Source organism: Lithobates pipiens, unplaced genomic scaffold (assembly GCF_037356315.1).
Source record: "Lithobates pipiens isolate NorthernLeopardFrog02 unplaced genomic scaffold, aLitPip1_a1.2 Scaffold_16, whole genome shotgun sequence".
NCBI classification, from domain to species: Eukaryota; Metazoa; Chordata; class Amphibia; order Anura; family Ranidae; genus Lithobates; species Lithobates pipiens.
The window spans coordinates 229,244,006-229,255,577 of record NW_027507748.1 but is presented as its reverse complement, the minus strand read 5'-3'; positions in this window follow the sequence as shown (position 1 = coordinate 229,255,577).

The window sequence follows — 11,572 nt, the reverse complement described above, 5'->3', positions numbered from 1 at the left end:
TTGTAAGTTACTAAACCAGTAAATATATATACATCATACAGAGTGGAAAAATTGGACGTATATGAGTTGAAACAATGCATAAACAATGATACACCCAACAGAAATACCCAGTAATATGAGCATATAAAGAGCATTGATGGTTCCCTATGCGTTTCGCCGATCTGTGTTTACTCTTCGGGGCAGATGCATAGTTTATATATCTGAAAAGTAATAGAGAAAGAGTGGTTGTATGTTAATAAATGAGAGAATGGGGGTAAGAGTGGTGGGCAAGAGAGGTCAAGACAAAGAAGACCTCATACTTACCCGAACCATTGGGCTGGGTCACCAACCGCTGGTGTCAGGATGTCGGCAATAAGCAAATCCAGCTTGGGGGCTGAGGGGACGCAGTGTATCAGAGCCGCAGCAAGGAGAAAATCGGGGTGAACAGCACGGACTGCATGAGGCATTTGATGAACTTCTGTGGGGACCATTAACCTCAAACTGCTGCATATGTGTAGAGTGACCTCACCACCTTCCTCAGTTCGAAGTAGGCCAAGCTGTCATCGGGTAAGTACTGTTTGCAATAGGATAATCGCAGCTAATGAAGTTGCCCTACCCTATCCTGCTGTGCACCACTCTGGTCTGCAGCTACCATTTGTTTAGGAGCTCAGACTGTTGACCGTCATTTGTCAGACATAAATAGACACTTCTTGCTATCTGAACTTTTCCGCCTCCCTCTACCCCCAATTTGCCCATGCACCCACTTAGAGACCCACTAACTACCAAGAGACAACCCATAGCCTGTCTACAGGCAGAGGGCTCTTGGTAGTTATTGTTTGGCATGCTAAGAAGACACACAGAAAAAAAGATATACTGTGTGTAGCACTAACCCCCGAAGGAGCTGCTGGTTAGATTTGGGCTTACCGTTACCTTCTTTTCTCCTCACTTCACGTCTAGGGGTATCCGTGGTAGATGGCCCAGTAACTCGAGAGACTGACAACAGATCCACTTGAATTGATTTTATTTGCAAAACGTAGACTATGAGCAGTCTCTTAAATTGGGATCAGAGGGTTGGAAAGGAAAGTTCAGGTACTCTTAGTGTCAAAGTCAAATGTTGAAGAACTTGCTTACTTTGACTGCATCCAGAGAATAGCCATTCGCAACTGGATGTTCACTCAAGTTGGACAGTCCTTCTCTCACAAGGCCCAGCAGCCAACAAGGTGCTTAACTAAGGAACACGTCTCTGCCACAGACATTGTTGTAGAACATACAAGAGATGTCTCTGCCACAGACGTTGTTGTAGAACATGTAGAAAAACGAAACTTGAAGAACACTCGTGGGATACTTGGATCTTTCAGCCAGCTTGGCGATATCCGCGAGACCGGATTCTCTTGGGTACTTCAGCCCTTCCAGGCTCTTACTAAGAAACCAACTCGTACGTGGTCTTCTTCTGAAGAGTCCTCCCCTGGAGTGCTTGAAGTCACTGGGTCTCTCCCAAACTGGAGACAGCACCCAACCACCTCAGAATCCTCCTTTAGTTTCCTTGCCTCGGGCTAGCCAGCCCCGAGACATCAAGATCGGGCGTATCCGCACCCCAGGCCATAGCATTCCTGGGGGCTGGTCAGTAGGACCAGGACCATGAAGTCAGTACATCCTTCTGGACCGTACCACGTGACGTCTGCATCTTAAATACCCTCTCCCAGAAAGCACAGCAAGAGCGCCACTCCCACTGGGCGGGCTCAGAGAGAGAGTAACTTACACACCCAACCAGACCATAGTCCCATACCTGCCTGAAGAGACAGTGCCCCCTGTGGTCAGGCGGAACATCTCATAGTCCAGTCAGACTGATGCTGAAGTCCAAATTTAGACAATTGTACCCAAACCAAACTGCAGTTTAGGTATAACCTTAACTTTGAAAAACGTGTAGCGCGTGCTCTTCAGTAGCCGCTGCTACATGTGTTTACAGGAGACATAGCTTTTGGATTCAGAAGCTAGAAAATTAGGAAGAGGTTGGGTGGGGTCAGGAGTTATAGTTTGATTCTTGGTTTGGTGTTACCAAATATAAGGTTCTACAATATGGCCGCATTGGTGAGAATAGCAATAGCTTGGTTTTTAAATAATAATGTTATCATTTTGGATTTAGAATCCCTAGTAACAGAGTAACAGAGAGAATTTCTTAATTTTTTATTACATGGAAAATGTATTCCCTGGGGGAATTGCAAGATCTCTTTTTTCAGATATACCTTAAAGGCATAGCACTTGTTTTGGTAGTATAAAAAAAAAATACATTTCAGAACTCATAGGACCTGTCTGTAAGGGGAACCCAAGGTTTACACCAGGAATACTTTGCAAAATATTTGATCATAGGGAAAGTTGGGATATTGTTCACTGATGGTATTTTCTGAATGATAAACTGGATCTTATCCCTTCTGAGAGTGCCTTAACAAGGAAAACAAAGCTGTATTTTGTAAAATCTCCCATATAAAATGATATTTGGAAAGTCAGCATTACAATAATATATTATATGATAACTTCCTTTGATCATCAAAAAGTTGTAGACCTTTATAATGTTATAGGTAGGTGTATTTGTCCTGAAATGAGGGAAATAGGGGTTATTAGAGGAGACCTTCACAAGTGTGCAAAAATTTATTCTGGGAACTGATCTTCGAGAAATACTGTATACTTGAACTAATCATTAGAGCTTACAGTATATCTCTACTGCAAAATGTGATAAGTGGAGGGAAGAAATCCTGGTGGCAATCTTGCTCATTTTATATTCTACAATGGTAGGGTTAAAAGGATGTGGAATAGAATTGCGGAATGATTAAGGGACTTTTTGAAGGGATGTATCAACTGTTGTGGCATCACTTATCATGGTTGACTATATACAATATTTCACAAAAGTAAGTACACCACTCATATTTTTTAAAATATTTTATTAAAACATTTTATGTGACAACACTGAAGAAATAACACTTTTCTACAATGTAAAGTAGTGAGTGTACAGCTTGTAAAAGAGTGGAAATTTTCTGTCCTCCCAAAATAACTCAACGCACAGCCATTAATGTCTAAACCGGTGGCAACAAAAATGAGTACATCCCTAAGTGAAAATGTCCAAATCGGACCCAAAGTGTCAATATTTTGTGTGGCCACCATTATTTTCCAGCACTACCTTAACCTTCATGGGCATGGGGTTCACCAGAGGTTCACAGGTTGCCACTGGAGTCTCCTTCCACTCCTCCATGACGACATCACGGAACTGGTGGATGTTAGAGACCTTGCGTTTGAGGATGCCCCACAGATGCTCAATAGGGTTTAGGTCTGGAGACATGCTGGGAAGGTCAAGCACCTTTACCCTCAGCTTCTTGAGAAAGGTAGTGGTCGTCTTGGAGGTGTGCTTGGGGGTCATTACCATATTTGAATACTGCTCTGCGGTCCACTCTCTGAAGGGAGGGAATCATGCTCTACTTCAGTATGTCATATTACATGTTGGGATCCATGGTTCCCTCAATGAACTGTAGCTCCCCAGTGCCATCAGCACTCATGCAGCCCCAGACCATGACATTTCCACCACCATGCTTGACTGTAGGCAAGACACACTTGTCTTTGTTCTCCTCACCAGGTTGCCGTCACACAGATGTGACACCATCTGATCCAAATAAGTTTATCTTGGGCTGATCAGACCAAAGGACATGGTTCCAGTAATCCATGTCCTTAGTCTGCTTGTCTTCAGAAAACTGTTTGCCGGCTTTCTTGTACATCATCTTTAGAAGAGGCTTCCTTCTGTGATGGCAGCCATGCAGACCAATCTGATGCAGTGTGCAGCGTATGGCCTGAGAACTGACAGGCTGACCCACCACCCCTTCAACCTCTGCAGCAATTCTGGCAGCACTCATACCTCTATTTCCCAAAGACAACCTCTGGAAATGATGCTGAGCACATGCACTCAACTTATTTGGTTAACCTAGGCGAGGCCTGTTCTGAGTGGAACCTGCTCTTTTAAACCACTGTATGGTCTTGGTCACCCTTATGCAGCTCAGTTTCAGGGTCTTGGCAATCTTCTTATAGCCTAGTCCAACTTTATGTAGAGCAACAATTATTTTTTTAGATCTTCAGAAAGTTCATTGCTATGAGGTACTATGTTGAACTTCCAGTGACCAGTATGAGAGAGTGAGAGTGATAACACCAAATTTAACACACCTGCTCCCCATTCACACCTGATACCTTGTAACACTAACGAGTCACATTACACCGGGGAGGGAAATTGGTCCCAATATGGACATTTTCACTTAGGGGTGTACTCACTTTTGTTGCCAGCAGTTTAGACATTAATGGCTGTGTTGAGTTATTTTAAGGGGACAGAAAATTTACACTGTTATACAAGCTGTACACTCACTACTTTACATTGTAGCAAAGTGTCATTTCTTCAGTGTTGTCACATGAAAATATATAATAAAATATTTACAAAAATGTGAGGGATGTACTCACTTTTGTGAGACACTATATGTAAATCACTTAATGGCGTGAGTGACACTTACGTAATGTGAGTGAGTGACGCTGAACTTATAATATTGAACATAGTGTTCTTGTTTTTTAATAAGGTAGGGAGGACCCTCACCATGCCAACATCCAAAATATATATATACAAGGATTGATTAAGTCAAAAAATTGGCAGACTTTGAGGGCACACAATGAGAGGGAAAATAAATAAAAAAGTATACATTTTATTACAGCATAATTAAAATCACAAAAAACAACACCCTGTATGGACACAGTTACCCAATGATGCAGTTACAGAGGGCTGGATCTAAGGTACAGAAATTGATTTCATAATATATCAAAGTAGAAGAAGAATTTCTAAACCAGTAATGCCTCCAAAAATTTGCTTGTCAATGCGTTTCACTAAAATATTGGCTTTCTCAGGACAAAAACTGCGTAGGTGCCGGTATATTTAAACACAAAAGAGTACATGTGTAAATATTTAGTGTAGTATATATCTGTATAAGTATAGCTATGACTGTTACAACATTTAGTGCATATACCTGCACTAAAGTACATATACAAAAAGACCAGTTACATACATTATAGACATAACAACATGTATGCTTGCCTGGTAAACTTGTGGCTCAGGGTATGGGGGAACCTCACATAACTAACAGACAACTGAAAAAAAATGAATTTCAAATTTTCATATGTGTGTGTATGATAGTAAGATACACACATATCATGTGGTCTATGATATGTATCACTAGATAAAACAGAGACATATGCATTATGGACTAGGGTGCCACTGTGAAAAAATAACCCAGATCAAAAAAACGGTTTATACTAGAATGGCTCTCACCTGATAAGCAACGTTCATATAGAAGCATATTAGAATATAAATCACACACAGTAGTAAATAGTCACAGATTCCCGCAGTTTTTTTACTAATATACTTTTTCTACAAAGTGTATTTATTTACTTTTTGAATTATATGTGTGAATGAGTAGCAAAGGCTACACATAGGGAGGGGAGCAGGCATCTAGGATTTGCTGGTTAAGGTCATTCACCAACTATGGTCATGACTTCACCTGGGATGCCTGCTGGTTTGTTCACAATTTGAAAATGCTGACAGGTAGGTGACTAGAAACTGTAATTTAGTGGAGATAAAACTGCCACGGATTCAGGCAGGTGGGCAAAAAGATTGGATCTGACCATTTAGTTTGCCTGTTTAGCAAACTGTGAACAGCTTGGGTTTGGATTCAAATAATGGTTGACAAGTGATGGACATTATAAATTCCATTTACTGTATGAAGAGTTGCACAATCATCCCGATCATCTTTAACTGGCCCCTGTTCAACCTTATTTTATTGATTGTGTTTTATTTTTGTAATAATAATAATAACAGTTTATAACATATATAGGAAAAGAGCAATATTTTTTTCTGTATGCCACTGAGTAATCACAACCTAGGGCTCTGTGTTGTGAAGAGTCACTATAGATCAGGGGTCTCCAAACTATGGCCCTTCAGTTGTTCAGGAACTTCAATTCCCATCATGTCTGGTCATGTCTGTGAATGTCAGAGTTTTACAATACCTCATGGGACTTCCGCAACAGATGGAGGGCTGGAGTTTGGAGATCAGATGATTAGAACAATTAATGTGAAAACACTGCCTAGCTAAATATATATGATCTGGAACATCCCTTTTACCATATAAATAATAAAAAAAAATTATTTTAATACAATTTAGTAATTTAGGAAGAAGGAAGAGGTTTAGTGAGTTTAGGAAAAATTGGTGACCATTTTGGCTATCTTTTGTGGCAACATTTTTTATGGGTATACTATAAAGACTGCCAACACTTTTTGGGATACAGAAGCAGTTGGCTTGATTTCCAAACAAGGACTCTAGAGAACATACAATTGTGCTAGACAAGTACATTGTGCACAGCCACACCATCCCAGGTATGATGAAGTTTCTTGCAGCACTACATTCCTAGACAGTGACCCATTCAGTACTTGCAATGACACTTGGCAAGTAGGTCTGGACAAAGCTGCATTCTGTGGCAGGGAAAAATCATCCTGCAACACATGAAGGAGTATATACACGTCTATTATAACAAATCATGTAAATTGGTTTACTGCTCTGGAGTTACCGATTGCATCCATAACTGGAATACAACTTAAAATGGCAGAATGGGTAAGATTTAAATGGCAGAAGGAGTAGTTCTGAAACATAATATAAGAATAACAATATAATAAAAAGTGGGATCCAATATATGAAGTTAAGTGAGCAAAATAAACATACAAGAGGACTTGACGTGATAAAAAAAAAATAGATTGTTATATTTATTCTTCCAGTGCCAAGGAATACAAAGATCCTTCTGCTTGTTCAGTGAGTGCACCCCTGAAATCGTGTATACTTTGGTGCCTGTGTGAAAGGATGACCATGTAGGAAGTGATCTTATCTGTATATATCCCAGTAACCCTGGAAGGCTTACAGTGAGGGTGTATTTGGCTGGCATTTGTTCCTGGAGGATTGTTAATCGAATATACGCATTTTTCTACCTAGCTTTCTTAGCTGGTCATTCTTTTCGTTTCAACTTATTGTCTGACTTTATGTGGAGTGATGCATTCACTTTTGGTTGCTATGTATCGGTAATTATAGCAAAGAAGTGCACAGAAGATCTGGTCATGTTGATATCTGTTACCATTTTTTCCTTTGCATGGACTTTCTATGCACAATGTTCTTGTCTAAAATTGTACTTGTTGCACATGTATGTAAGAGCACATATCACATTAGTTTTTTTAAATAATTGTATATGATTAAAGCACTACACTTTTTACGTTTTTTTACAATGTAGGAGTGTTGGGGACAGGGACAGAACATTGCCATCCTATAACAGGAAGTGGCTAAACAAGGACCTTCATAATAGGATCACCAGATATTATTTTAAAACAAGTGGTATATTTTAAAATATTAAAAATAACTTTTTAAAATCATATTGTTTGTTAAAGCTTATATGAAGAAACAAATGTAAGAAATCTAGGCGCTTTCATATTAACCAGGCTTCACTTCTTTTTCAGCCATCTCACTAATCAGAACAAATATTCAAAATCAAATGGCTCATTGAATAGCACTTTATATCAGAAAAGACTGCTGATAATACTATTCTTCATGCTCACAGTGCACATCCAACTTCCCTTGTCCAAAGTATCACTTATAGTCAATATCTACAAATTATAAAAAAATTCTCTGATGACAGAGACTTTTTAAAGGGAGTTTGACCTATTAAGGGACAGACTCCAACAGCAACAGTGAGGCTATAGCTACAGCATAAGGCACTGTGATACGTGTGCACTAATATACAATCTCAAACAGAAATCAAATGTAAGAGCTAACAATCATAAACTATTTGTGCTCAAATCATAATGAATTAAATTAGGGCAATATTAGTGAAAAAATCTAAATAACACAATTGATGTGCAAATATTTGTGACAATGTCCCTACAAGGCAGTGCTACAGCTCTCTTAATATAAAGAACCAGGTGCAGTGCCATAAGTAACACTTCAAAACATGGATGCGGAAATCACGATTCACGAAGCACCTATGACACTTTTGGTTCTGACAATGATTCATGCACCAAACTCCGGTAGATCTAAAATGCGCCACTTTTACATTGTGTCACATTAAATGCACCAATTGTAAAAGTGAAGCTAATTAAGACCAACTCTCTTTTAGCGTACAGAGAGAAAAACTTGTTCAAACAGATTTTGCGAAAGTGTGCTTTCTAAAATTGGCGCAGCATGAGCCAGATTCAAGTACAAGTTCTTGTCAGGTACAGAATATGGATTTGGCACATTCTTCACCACGTTAAGAATGCATGAGAGACACTTGAAGAAACTTTGTAGAAACCTTGCAAGAAGATCTAAATAAGTGAATGGGGTGAGCAACCACATGGCAAACTCGGTTTAATTTTGAAAAATGTAAAATATTCAATTTGGGTGCCAAAAATGTGAATGCAATTTACTGACTAGGGGGGAGAACCTCTGGGGAAATCTAGGATGGAAAATTACCTGGGGGTCCTAGTAGATGACAGACTCAGCAATGGCATGCAATACCAGGCTGCTGCAAACAAGACCAACAGAATATTGGCCTGCATTAAAAAGGAGATTATCTCCAGACAACAATATATCTCCCACTCTACAAGACTCTGGTCCGGCTGCACCTAGAGTATGCCATCCAGTTCTGGGTGCCAGTCCTCGGGAGAAATGTGTTGGAACTCAAGTGGGTCCAGAGAAGGGCAACAAAGCTAATAAAGGGACTAGAAGATCTCAGGTATGGGGAAAGACTGCAAGCATTGAACTTATTCTCTCTGGAGAAGAGACACTTGAGAGGGGATATGATTTCAATGTACAAATAACGTATTGGTGACCCCACAATAGGGAGAAATCTTTAAGACACCCGACCATTCACTAAAATTAGAACAGAAGCAGTTTAGCCTTAAACTGCATAGAGGGTTCTTTAGTGTAAGAGCGGTAAGAATGTGGAATTCTATTCCACAAGCAGTGGTTTCAGTGGGGAGCATAGATAATTTCAAACTATTAGATGGGCCTAAATGACCACAACATACAGGGGTATACAATGTACTATTAACATAAAAAAGCACACACAGGGTGGACTTGATGGACTTTTCAACCTCACCAACAATGTAACTATATATGTAACTATGCAACTTTCACAAAATCTGCCTGTAGCAGTCTCTGTGATTCCAGGTGGAATGTTGATAACAAGTGTCCCCAAGTGCAGCATACATTCTTACTCTAAACTAACGAAATCTAAGAACAGCTGGCTGACGCACAGCCCTGACAGACTATAGTATCCAGCAACACCAGGTTGAGCTTGTCAACACATTTTTGTAAAGTACTGTTAGTGCAGATTTTATTTTTTTTTTTTTTTTTTTTTATCTTTTATAGCCACAGTGTACTTAAAATAAAAACCACACACATAACAAGGTGAAGCAACAATAAGGGGATGCCCTTTTATTTGAGAAAAAGCACTCCAATCCATCTAACAAAGTGAAAACGGTCATCAAAGATCTATGCCAACACAGTCCACTATACAAATTACTTGATAAGTATTAGAGGCAGACCCCATAGTGGCACAATTTATTAATAAAACTCCAGAAATTGTTTTCAGATGGGGAACATTCACTAAAGGTAAACTGGTAAATAGTCAATACCTGATGAAACCAGTGTTGGGATCCGTGTTCTAGACCAGGTACTTAAAAAAGTTGTTACTGTTCTATATATACTGACAGTATTTGCAAGATCCACATTTGTTTTACTTTCTGGGGGATCCTGTGGGGAGTAGAAACTTTATAAACTGCAAAGCTAGGGGGATTATATATGTTATCGTGTGTAATTCATAAGTTTTCACTGCACACATATCCAAGAGGAAAAAGGCCCAGGTATGCATGAAGCATGAAGTACATACTGTATAGTCCAAAAGAAAAGGTAGCATTGTAAAGGACAACTGTAAAATGAAACAAAACAACATATGTCCTAAAACACCCTCTCATCAATATTGCCCACATGTGATGACATCATCAAGTGCAAAGCTAAAAGTTCCAGCTAAAAAATGGTGGGAAAATGTCCACATTGGAAGCACAGTAAAACAACAACAAATTAGTACATACAAAATGGACATATATGAATGATGGCGCCAAACCCAGGAAATAAGAGGACCAGAGACAAGTGTAAAATCACCAAATAAATGTGCTGAAAGTGAAAATAAACAGAACTGTGATACACTAAAAACAGAAAATGCCAACACCTATAGAAGAGTAGTCCCATGGGCAGCAGAAACATATATGGAAATGATATAGAGAAAAATCTCCACAGACCCGTGACAGGTATCTCCATAGGGGAGATGACTGGAGAAAGGAGAAGTATGTACCTAGGGCCAGATGGAAGGCTCCAGAGTGGACAGCATGCATCAATGTATAGACAATTTATGCAAATGTATGCTGATGACACAGTAAAGCACCATTAATATAACAGAAACAGTGTTGTATAGTGTGTGGGGGCAACAAAGCAATCGGTATTTAAAAGGACCACACACAGCATAATTGATACCACCAATGATCTCCATAAAGGACTGATGTCAGAAAAACAAGTATGATGGTGAAGTCTGCCAAAATGCATAGACCATAAATGATGGTAAAAATTGTCAAAATCCATAAATGGGGATATAAGAAGGGCTAAGAAAAGGAGAAGCCTTCAAAACCAGTATCAAGGTTAGCATGTTCACAAACCCCTAATGAGAGGACCACACGTATTCACAGTGTGGAATTTTGTTGTGATGGAACACAAGTTGGATCACAGGAAACAATTGTAACACAATTGTTCATTAAAGTGGTTGTAAAGGTAATAAAAAAAAATAACAAACATGTTATACTTGCCTCCACTGTGCAGCTCGTTTTGCACAGAGCGACCTCAAACCTGGTCTTCTGGGCTTCCTTAGTGTTTGTCTCAGCCCCCCCCCCCCCCTGCAAGGACTTCTCACATTCATGCGAGCTCCCTCGCATGGTGCGGAGTGCATGCGGGTGCGCTCCCATGATACAGCCAGTGACCATAGCCACTCACTGTATCACTCAGACCCGCCCTGGGCCACGTCATTGGATGAGATTGACAGCATCGTGAGCCAATGGCTGCACTGCTTTCAATCCATCCACTGTAACCAATCAACGGCCAGGCTGAGCAGGGAAGAGGATGTCGGGGGCGAGCGCAGGACTTTCGAGGTGTCAGGTAAGTAAAATGGGGGGGCTGGGGGGGGCGGCATTGTCAGATGTTTTTTCACCTTAATGCATAGAATGCATTAAGGTGAATTTTTTTTTACCTTTACAACCCCTTTAAGGCTTTTCAGTGCTGCTGCCACATTCACGTGGCAATAATAAGCAATGCCACCTCTGGTCAGTGGGGGAATGCGGTCAATTGCCATGCATTTGAGGGCAGGTAATAGATGATTGAGTTCAAGATAATGGCATGAAACCAGTTGTGTGGAGGATACTGAAGACAAGGCCTGTCGTATAGCTGATTGGTGATCATTG